The 11,577-nt window shown below is 29.1% G+C and overlaps 1 long non-coding RNA gene across 1 annotated transcript; it reads left to right on the plus strand.

Annotated features, from left to right (window-relative positions):
* Positions 1 to 6,985: 6,985 nt before the first annotated feature.
* On the plus strand, positions 6,986 to 7,294 carry LOC129906594 (uncharacterized). Its single transcript, XR_008770831.1, has 2 exons — positions 6,986 to 7,081; positions 7,201 to 7,294. It is a non-coding gene; the product is annotated as an uncharacterized LOC129906594 (long non-coding RNA).
* Positions 7,295 to 11,577: the final 4,283 nt, after the last annotated feature.

The raw sequence follows: 11,577 nt of genomic DNA on the forward strand, positions 1-11,577 counted from the left end.
TTTCCCATCAGGTCACGCAGATTTATTCGAAGAATTTCAGGTTGATTTTTGAAGAACGCTCTCAAAAAAGGTATTCAAATTTATCTTGAGGCCACCTTTAGAGAGCCATTCAACTGAAAGAGCTACTCAAGGATATATTCTTCCATCATCATCATCATGGCAAACCTTTAAATTCTCATTCTATCAATAGAGAACATAGAAGTAAAAGGACTATGGTATCATATTGGTCTTCTATACTCTAGTCCCTTTACGCAGACCCTTTATAGAGACAATCGAAAAAGCTTTTCTATATAATGTAAAATGTTAAATTGGTTGCATTGGCGGTTCATGTGTATTATCCTTTCGCTTCAATTCGACTTAAACCAACCTAGAAAACCCACCGAGATATGCGAGGGAAATATTCTTCTCTCGATAAGACTCTATATCTCCTCCGCACTTTTGATGTGTGTGCTCCCAAAATGTGGTATCGCCGTCCTGAAAGTCCTCTCGTCCTCGTACTCATGATGCTTTCTCGAATAGACATTAGTATCCTTTGCTGAGTAGGTTGAGATTTATATATAGAATGGAAGGTATGCAAAAAGGATCTTCTTCTTCGTCGTCCAACATCGCGTCGTAGTCGTTGTCGAAATCCTTGTTGGCTGCTTCAAGCAACACATTTAATTGTAATTCTCTCAAGTGTAAGAAAGGGAACTTCTCTCGTCTCGTCCTGTGTTGGTTTGGTTTGGTTTTTGGTCCTTTTACTATTTCAAGAGTTACAACAATGCTATATGTATGTGTTGCAACTCATTTTCAAGGTGGTGCGGTGTCGGTAACAGGAATTTATATGTCCGCAAATTTGTTCTCCGGCACACAATTAAAATCAGGAAGCGTTTAATCCGCTTAATAAGGATTCAGGACTTCAAGGGACTGAATTATGGCTGTTGGATTTTCGCCATTAATTTTCAACATCGCACCAAGGAATGTGTGTATAGTATATCCTTTACACACTAACACACACACTATCATAAGAAAAGGACCATAACCATTGGCGGCGTAAGTTTTGGTAAACGGATTGCAGTCCTACTCTATACTCGTATATAGGCAGGAAGGACCCACAGAAAGGATCTTCTCTTCTTCGTATGTCGCTCGTCTGGATGCAGGACTTTCACACTCCCAGGTCCCAGCTCTTAGCTAGAGGCAATAATTGCGTTCTTCTTATATAAGTTTTTTTTCATCACACTCCGACGACCTCATATCCGCTTTGCAGTGCGGCAGTAGCGAGTCCTTTTTGGTTGATATGTTGTATGAGCCAAGCAGAGTAGAAGCGATGTTATAATATGTTTAACGAGAGTCCTGTCTGGAGTTGCTGTTGCTGGTTCCTCGTCCGCTGTTGTATAGTGAGAGGAGCAGGTGTTGGAAAACTAAGCCGCATTTCGCACTACAGTTTTGGTGTTTTCAATTTTTTTTTCTGCCTTTTTTGTATGTGTTTTTTTTTTTTTTTTTTTTTTTCAAACGAGGATTATTTTCGAGTAACAAACAAATTTTAATTAATTTTCCACCTAAAATGTGAAAAGTTGTTGTTTTCGCTTTTTTTTCATATCTTCACCACGTCGCTATTTTTTTTTTGTTGCTGCCAGAAAAACGTCGCACAAGTGAAAAACCGAGTTTTGGAGGGGAGAGAGTTGAGTTTTCATTAAAGGATTTTCTTTGCGCCGTGAAATGTGGAAAACTACATGAGTGGCTTTCGTTTTACAGTGTGATGTTGTGAAGCTTTGTGTATAGTAAAAGTACTGTTGCTGTTGGCGGGAGCGAGCTATAGAGTGGATAGATTTTCTGGTCCGCTATTCACTGGTTTGGAAAATTAAATACTGCGTTAGAAAATAAATTTTTAATCGAATTGCGGTGGTATGGTATATGTACAGAAATGAGCTTATAGAAGAAGGTTTTTTCAAGGATTCAGGTAGAAGTACACAATGTATATACAAACGACAACAACACAATACACTTTTGGTCGTCGTCGCAGAAAATTGTGTTGAAGAAGATTTATAGACGAAAAGACTTGAAAGACCGTCGACCACCAGTACTGGCCAATATCAGCAGCGACAACGAAAAATAAATAAGTAGGTATTACGGGTAAATATAAGTAGTTTTTTTGCGGGATGAAAATAAATTGTTTTGTGATTTTGAAACGGGATAGAAAATTATTTTTTTTTTTTTTGTAGAAAATTAAATTTATGTGTGGTAGTCTAAGAAAAAAAAGAAGTAGTAATCTACTACAATATCTACAAGAAATTTTCAAAAAAAACCACTTACGCAATTTCAATACCTATAACATTATATCGGTATTAGTTTTTTTTTTTGTAGATTAAAAAAGAGTCTCAAGAAGTTTTCAAAGCAGAAAAAATATATTACAGAAATGTTAGGAATAACTGGAGTGGAAAACAGTTTCGTTAATGATCTCTCTATTAAAATATTTCTTTTTGTGTTCCTTTAGATGTCAGATTCGATCTTACATTTCTACCAAGACTGGCTTATAAGTTGTTAGTTAAACAGTTTTGAAGTTTTCTATTACACTATTGTCGAAACACGAAGTATTTTTCTGGCACTGACACTGATCAATAAAAAAAAAGTAGCTTCTGAATTTCGCCTCTAGAGGGCGCTATATTCAATTTAATGTAGCCCAAACTAGCGGACAAGTAAGAAGCTTTCAAAGATACTCCACTTGTCAAACTACTATAGGTAATTTAGAAGCCATGAACATACACTTAAGAAAAAATCAAGTTAAAATAAACGAAAATCATTTTGTTTTAACTATTTTTCGGAATTACTTTGCGATTAAGAAGATAATTTTAAATGACTTCGCCGTCGTCGCACAATGGTGCCATTGGTCTTTTTTTGGCATCAAAAAACATTTGCACCGTACATTCTTATTGTGCGAAAGCGGCGTCGTTAAAAATTTTCGTCTTCATCGCAAAGTAATTCCGAAAAATGGTTAAAACAAAATGATTTTTGTTTATTTTAACGATTTTAATGTTCTAAATTTAAATCTGCAGTCGAAACAAATCTAAGACGTCACGTTTTTGAGATATAAGTAGTTCAAAATGTATATTTATCTACGAAACGTGACGTCATAGATTTTTTTCAGATTTAAATTTATAACATTAAAATCCAATTAAAAATAAAAATAATTTTCATTATTTTTTTCACTTTGTTTTAACATTAAAATCTATAGAAAAATATATTTTAATTTACGGAAAAAATAAATTCTCAGTTTTATTGAACATTGAAACTTTTCATTATAGCATGTTTTCTAATATTTACTTAAAAACATAGTTGGTAACCATATAACCGAAATATTTTCAATTTTCTTATGAAACAAAAAAATCAAAATTGTGCTAATTAAAAAAAAATCTATGGAATAGCGTAATAAGGGGTCTTAAAGTGTGTTTTACTAATTTGGCATTTTTTGGACTTTGTTTTTTAAATTTTTGATTATTTTAAAGAATATGAATCTATGAATCCTAAATTCAAAAGAAACCGCTCGCCACCTCAGCTGCCCCAAAGTTATACGTATACGCCCCTGACACAACAACCAAAAAGAGGACGATCTTCCGAAAAAGAGAACGGAAGGTCACATTACCTATTATAAAGCAAGTTACAAAGAAGTGTAAATAACAAATTTTTTTTTTTTTTCAACTTTTTAATTGTGTCATTTTTTACTGTTTCTTATGGTTTAACCTTAGTTATATTAAATATTTTATAATACTCAATTGGGTTATTGAAAAGTTGAGCAGGTGCAGGCTGGATGGCAACCAGTTAAACATTATAAGAAATTAATTCAGTAGTTTTATCGAATATTTAATAAAAGCTTAATAAATTATTGTTTTAGGGCCAATTTTTCAATAGTCAGATAAACCTCAGATAGAGCTTATTCCTAGGAACAAAAGTTTTTTTTATATTGACATTTATTCTTCTGATAGTCTACCTGACGATTGAAAAATCAGGGCTTAATGTATTGTTTTTAAGTATTGTATTACTATCAACAACAAAACGAAAACAATTCATTTCAATATTTAAACAATTGAAGGTTTATTTATTATTTTTTTTTTATCAATTTTATTTATTATTTTTTATCAATTTATTCAAGTTAATTGATATAAAAACAAAGTTTTGACTTTTGAGTGAACAGTTGTTTCAATTTTAATATCAAATTAATTTTGCACAAATAAAATGTTACAAATTACATTTACTATTTTATTTGTCGTCTTATTGATCATAGAGAAAATACCATCATCCCCTTCTTACATTCATCTTCCAGGAGCCTAAACTGGATCAGAATAATATTGTTTTTAGTAGAAAATTAACTCACAACATGAATTCTTAAAATGTTATGGAATAATATGAATTTTAATAAAATTAAAAAAAAAAAAAGGAAAAAAATGTGAGAAAAGTGAAAAATACAAAATTTTTGGTTTTTATAATTTATTTTGATAACATATACCTTATATGTTTCAAGTTAGCTTGCGTATTGTTTAAACCAAAATATTAATTTTGCAATTTTTTAAATAAAAAAAAAAAAAAAATTCTGTAATTTTCAATAAAAAAAAATAAATTTTTTTTTGAGTTTTAAAAATTTCAATACAACATTCTTTTCGTTAAATCTTTAACTAAAGAAAAGAAAACAAACTTTTTTCTGAATCAATTCAACAATAATGAATATTGATTTTCACATTTTTAAAGTCCAAAAAATAAATAAAAATATTTTGGAATTTTCTTAGAAATATCGTGACGGAAATATTAAATATTTTGAAGAGTTTGTGCAGTAGGGTTTTTTTTTACTTTTAGCAATTCTTTCTATTTTTGCTTCTTTAAACCTATTTAAAAAAAAAATCATTCAAGCCTTTTATTATGTCTAAACAAGTAGTTTTAGGCACATTTTTTAACTAAAACATATTATTTTAATTATCTAATGATATTAATCGGTGATTGTTAAAACAACATAAGTGACAAATTTTTTGAAACCACTTTTATAACTGTTTTGCATTGCTTATTTGTAGAACTAGCGTTGAGAGCAAAACCAACATGATTTGATATTTGGATCATATAAAATTTCGAGGTTAAAATACGCATTGAGTGCTAAAACAACATATCTCTTCTGCCAATTTTGAAATTGAGTGTTAAAACACCTTAAGTACCTACTTCATATTAATTTGTTTTTTTTTTTTTTACATTCAACGCTGGAAAAACGAAGTAAGTAAACTGTTGTTTCTTACAGTTTTTCGATGATTTAGTGTCAGTCAGTTGTTCGCGGTCATTCGAATGGAATTGCATCTTTCAAAATGTTCTTGTTAATAAATTAAATTGGTAGGTACCAAATGAAAAAAAACTATATCTTAGGAAAAAGTTTTACTATGAATGTAAGATATTGCAATATTAGTATTGGTAATGCATCTTGCAATGTGTGAAGGACACATTGAATTTTATTTTTATTTTGAATATAAAATATGATGCTCTGTTATTTTCCCTGAGCCATTAACTTCGACATTTTGTTCTAGAGTTTTCAAGCTATTAATACCAGCAAAGAATTGAAAATGCAAACTAAAAAAAATAATTCGTAAATCTTGTCTTAAAGGCTTCTAGTTTGGGTTCTATTGGTTTGATATTCAAGATCAAGGTCTTTAAACTCAGGGAAAATTACAAATCATCATATTTTTCACTTCAAATAAACATGAAAATTACATCAATGAGGCAATCAATAAAAAGTGTTAAATGCAAAAATGCATTTTATACTATTTTGAAGTACCTACGTCAAAAGGATAAAACTTTTGTACAATATTAGTAAGACTTAACTACGTCAAAAAATAACAAATTCATTGATGGCCGTGGAACGTCCACTTTCGCCTTTTTGTTAATGTTCTTGTTTTTTAATGTATGTATTAATAAAATTGCTGAATTATAATGGTCTTTTATTCATTTCCATTAAAGGACCCCGCACATTTTGTATGGGAAGTGGTCCTCGGTGAAATTGTCTGAAATTTTAGTATGTTGTTCTCTTGAAGCTCTTAATCAAAAGTCGATATGGGCAGAAAGTAAAAAAATGGACAGTTTTTAAGATAACGGATTTTTTTCGATGACTATCTCAAACTTTTTAAAAGGGATAGTAATTCTATATAATAGTCCAATTTGCCTCATCAGGTAAGGTTTTCAAGATAACCTCAAAAAATGTCACAGCCTCAAAAAATTTTTTTGTTTTGATCTGGGAGTGAGACTATATTAAATATATGTTTTTTGGGTCGCTGAAACCAGATTCGAAGTCTATTTTGTCCTATCACGTCAGGTTTTTGAGATAACTTCAAAAAAGGTTTTCATTACTTTTTTGAGGTTATCTCAAAAACTCGAAGTGATAGGATAAAATAGACTTCGAATCTGGTTTCAGCTACCCAAAAAACATGTATCAAACATAGTCGCACTCCCAGATCAAAGAAAAAATTTTTTTGAGACTGTCACATTTTTTGAGGTTATCTTGAAAACCTTACCTGATGAGGCAAATTGGACTTCGGATTTGGATTCAGTGACCCTAAAAACCTATGAACTCTACTAAAAATAACGCAAAACACAATATAGAGAGTTACTATCCCTAATACTTTGGATGTAAAATGAGTGTCAAAACAACATTATTTCGAAGTAATTAAGTGGTTTTGACTCCCAACAAAACGTTGGGTGTTAAAACAACATATAAAAAATATTTATTTTTTGTTAAATCTTTTTTGATAAAGATATTTTTTTAAAACTTTTAGGGCCAATTTATTGAGCCTCCATTAAATTTTGAAATTTATCGTTTTAGTTAACAGCGTTGTTAACTATTGACGCCTTTAAGTATACATCATTAAAAAATTCATTTAATTCACTCTAATTTAGTTAAAGTCTTTACTTTTAATGGAAACTTTAAGTTTAAAACTCAATTAAAAATATCCTAGGGATTTTTTAGTTTTTGAAAAATAAAACCGTCAAAAGCAGAAATTTGTCAAATCAAATTTTTTTAAATTTGAAGATTTGAAGGAATAAATACCTACTGAATTTGGAGAAGAAAAGAATTATTTACGTAAGATTTTATATTTCAATAACTGTCAAAAGCAACGATTTTGTCAAATTGAATTTGAAGATTTTAATTGTAAACAATATGAAAAAACATAAAAACTAAGGCGCGTAATTATTTTGTAGCTGAAAACGCAAGACGAAATCCCACAGATGAGAGTCGCGATATACAAAAGTGTTCTGAAATGTTTTGAGATAATTATATAATGCAGCACCTCAACCCGGATTGGTTTTACTAGTAGTTTTTTTTTTTTTTAAGTGGAGAAGATAAATCTAGTAGATCTAGTTCTATGTATATGTGCCTTTCTGAGCTAAGAAATGCATTTTCTTTGAATCTTGTGTCTAAAATGAAGTGTTGTCTCTCCCCTCTAAACAAAAATTAAAGAATTTCTGGTGAGTTGCAGTCATTTTATATACATATGCATAACTTATTTATGGAATAAATACATTTACATAATGTATGTATGTACGTACAAAAAAATTCGCGCCTGGACTTTATTCATAATTGTTTTGTTGTTTTAATATGTTTTAATAATTCTTTAGCTTATTTGACGTTTTTCAAATAAATTAATAAAATTAAACAATAAAGAAATGACATTTGACTCTAATGGAGAGTGAATAAATAGAAATCCTGTTTAAAACCTCAATTTGCTCTTAAAATCCCTCTTAAAAGGTCGAATTTGGCATTTTAACTAAAAGGGCTTTAAAATTTAATGCTCAATTAATTAATGATGTGAAACTTCAAAAAAATCCTTAAAAGAGACTGAATTAAACGAATTTTGTTTTTTAATTTAAAATTCCCATTTTTAATGGAGATTTAAGTTTAATGGAGAGTCAATAAATTGGGCCTTAGTTAGTTTCAACTCTCAACAAGGCCTCTAAACCGAATTTAAAGCTTAAATTGTCAATGCGGCCGCGTCGTCGAAAATACAGAGTTTTTTGTCTCTCCTGAAAAAAAAAAATAAAAATGTTACTTATGTTGTTTTAACAAGCACCGATTTATTTAATAGACTGATTAAAAAAAATTTTTTTTTTTTTTTCAAAGTAATACCGAAAATATTGTTGAAAAAAAAACAATAACAAAATACTGTAAAAGTTTCAGCACTTAATATTAACATTAAGAACCGCCGCATCGCAAATTTCTATTTCCCATATGATTTACATGGGAAAGATTGTGTTTTTGAGTTTGCAATTTTATAAAATTATAAAATAAAATTAAATGATATATTTGTTTATGATAATTGGTTAAGAATTGGTCGAGAGAAAAATTTCAACACCTCAATACCCAACTAACAATTTTACTTCCACGAGGTTAAGATTTTTAATTTCTTGCAGCTATTATCTCTACAGGGCTTGTATTTAGTTTGTGAATCGAAAATTCAAACTTTCGAGGCTTAACTTTCGTTAACCGCTTCCTAGAAACCTAGTGCAAGTGGAATCTAAAAATTTCTACAAGCATTAATGTAAACATTTCGTTTAAATTTCAATACGGCCACATGAAATTCCATTGTAGAAGCATAAGAAATAAAAGCCAATAACTGACTTCTTTTAAATGGCTTTGCAAAAGAAATTGTATTAGAACTGCTTACAAAATCTTTATGAATGCTTTGTATTTTTTGTATCCAATTCGAAAATTATTAGACTCAAAAATGACTTAGGTATGTATTTAAGTATGGTAGAAGTACATACAACTTATACAATTGCCTTAAATGCATTTATTATTATAATTCTATATTACCGAAATTATGTCAATAGTATATGAGTCGTGATATTCATTAAATAAAAAAAAACATTACGTTGAATTTCAAATAAACCGCAGTTAAACGGTTTTGCCTTTTTAAACAAATATTCCACAAAATAGATGTGTTATAGTTACTGCATTTTAATATTTGATTTAAAAAATTGTTGAATCATTGTTTTTGATTGAAAATATTACAAAGTATGTTTTATATTACTTTCAAATAATAACGACTTACATAAATGTTTATTTTGTATCTCTGTATGAGAAAAAAGAAGTTCAATTTCAGGCGCATGCGCGAAAAGCTTTTAGTTTTATATGTTCGCCTTAGCGAAGTTAGGGGACATTTATTTATATTTGTAGAGATCCTTTAAGTACAAGCAAAACATTGTAAAAAGCATTTAATTTTATAAGTTTGCCTAAGCGAACTAATTTTATTTCTAGAAGCCCTGTGAAAGTGAGTACAAGCTAAATTTTTTAAACTGTCAGGCAAACTCATGAGAATAAGAAATATTTGGATAAGTGCCATTATGGTGACCATTTTTGGTTTTTTTTATTCATTGTTATAAAGAAATAAATAAAAAAGTGAATCTTTTCATATCGGAAATTGGTTTAAAATAGTGATATTAAAAATGGTTTACTGACCAATTTGGAGTTCATATTCGAGTAAGTAGAGAAGAAAGGAAAACAAGATTTTAATCTTCTCCACTTATTTAACAAAGTTAATTCTCTTATTTTTAAGAAAAAGCCAAAAGCCCAAAAAAATTAAAAAATTTTTTCTGCTTCGGAAAAATGCAAGTTGACGGCATCCGGGTGAAACCTCTAAAGTCTAAAAAAACCGAATTTTTCAGATATTTTTTTCTGCTCCAGAAAAATTGTTCTTGAGTAAAAAGTTATTCTCTTTCATCTTCTCAATAATGATAAGATTTGACAATCAGAATATAATATTATTAAGTCTTTATTAAATAATTTTTTACAAGATAAAAAAAAAATCAGAAAATACCTAACCAAAAATAATAACTTTGAAAAAAAAAAAACACAAATGGTCACCATATTCTTTAAGATAGTGAAACTCATCAGGAATTGAGTCGAAGCCCTTAGAAAGTTCCGGTTTCAACTAGTCCAATTTTGAAACTCTTTTATTATATACCTGAGTAGTTCGATGGTTAAGGTACCGGACTTTCAATCAGGATGTACGAGGTTCAAATCCAGCAAAATGCGTAAAGTAAGTAGAAGTTTTTTTCTTAATATAATTGTGTTTGGAAATTTAATTTCAGAAGCAAAACTTGTCTGGATGGAAAACAAAGAAGAAAATGAAAAAATAAAATGTAATAGGTACACAAAAAAAAAATGAAAAAAAAATATTTTTTTTTCTTTATTCTATTTGGGATATACCTCGTTTAGACTTTCACAATGCTTCCACAAGTCTGCTCCGAGCTTCTAAATAAAATTAAAAGCCTGTAGCAGTAATACAGATTTTTAAATCTTGAATGTTGCTTGTTTCTATAAGGCATTAAACACATGTTTTGAGTCTCTCTAATCAACTTGCATATGACTCTTCTAAAGCCTATCAAGCTTCTCGGGTGGGCCAAAAGGGCTTCTCTATGGTCGTATACAAGCAATATTTCTAAAATCGAAACAGCTTCGTTAGACCCTTGTGGAAGTAAAATTGTTAGTTGGGTACCTACCGGAATTTACTAAAGAATCAATCCTAAAAATGCGTTTTTTCGTTGTTAACGTTTTTGACAATTATTGTAGCTAAGTTTAGTATACACCAAAGATTAAAATTTTATTTTTTTTTTTATTGAAATTTCTGGGAACGCTTCCAGGACTCTGAATAAATAATGTAGTAATACCCTCATATTGAAATTGATTTTTATTAAAAACATCTGAGTCAAACTTTTATTAAATGGTGTCACTTTCTGGAAAAAAAAATCTTCACAGAAAATATCAATTATTGTTACGAAAAAGTGCCTCGTTTGACTAACAATTTATTAGAATGATACCAAATTCGATGTAGAAATTCTCGGAAAAAATAAAATCCCATAATTGAAAAGAATAAAGTATAATAGACTTTTGTTACGAAAACTACTTAAAAAAAATAAACTTTTTCCTTATTCCCATTATTAAGCTGTTCTTTTATTAAATGACGAATAAAATTTGAATTTCATGGAATTTCTTTTGTCGAAACTTTACAAACAAAATATCAATACATTCTCAAAAGCAAATTGAAATCTGTAAATTCTTATGAATAATAAATTTAAAAAAAATAACTAATTTTAATTAATTCATTTTCAATTGATTAACAAAAAAAAAAGAAGATAAAAAAAATAGAAATTAATCGACAATTAAAACAAAAATAAGAACAAATTATAAATTTTCAATTACATATTGATTAAATTTTCATAACAATCATATTGATCCTTGAAAGCATGTGTACTTTATACTTCGTGTTGTTTTTAATTCGAAATATCATTTCAACTGAAAAACCATCAGGATGCGATGTAGTTGGAGCAATGCATTGAACATTTTTGAACAACCAAACTGTGCGTGATAAAGTATTCTGCTATCTGCTAGCAGATAGTGTCAGTAATTAATTACACAACGCACAAAAATTCGTCTCGAAGCTATTATATTAAAAACATGACGAAACTGAAAGAGCTATAATAATACAATCTGTAGTATACTCGTAGTTTTAATTACAATATTTTTATTATTTTAAATTAAAAAAAAAACAAATGGATATATACTTAACTATATTTTTT

Source organism: Episyrphus balteatus, chromosome 1 (assembly GCF_945859705.1).
Source record: "Episyrphus balteatus chromosome 1, idEpiBalt1.1, whole genome shotgun sequence".
NCBI lineage: Eukaryota > Metazoa > Arthropoda > Insecta > Diptera > Syrphidae > Episyrphus > Episyrphus balteatus.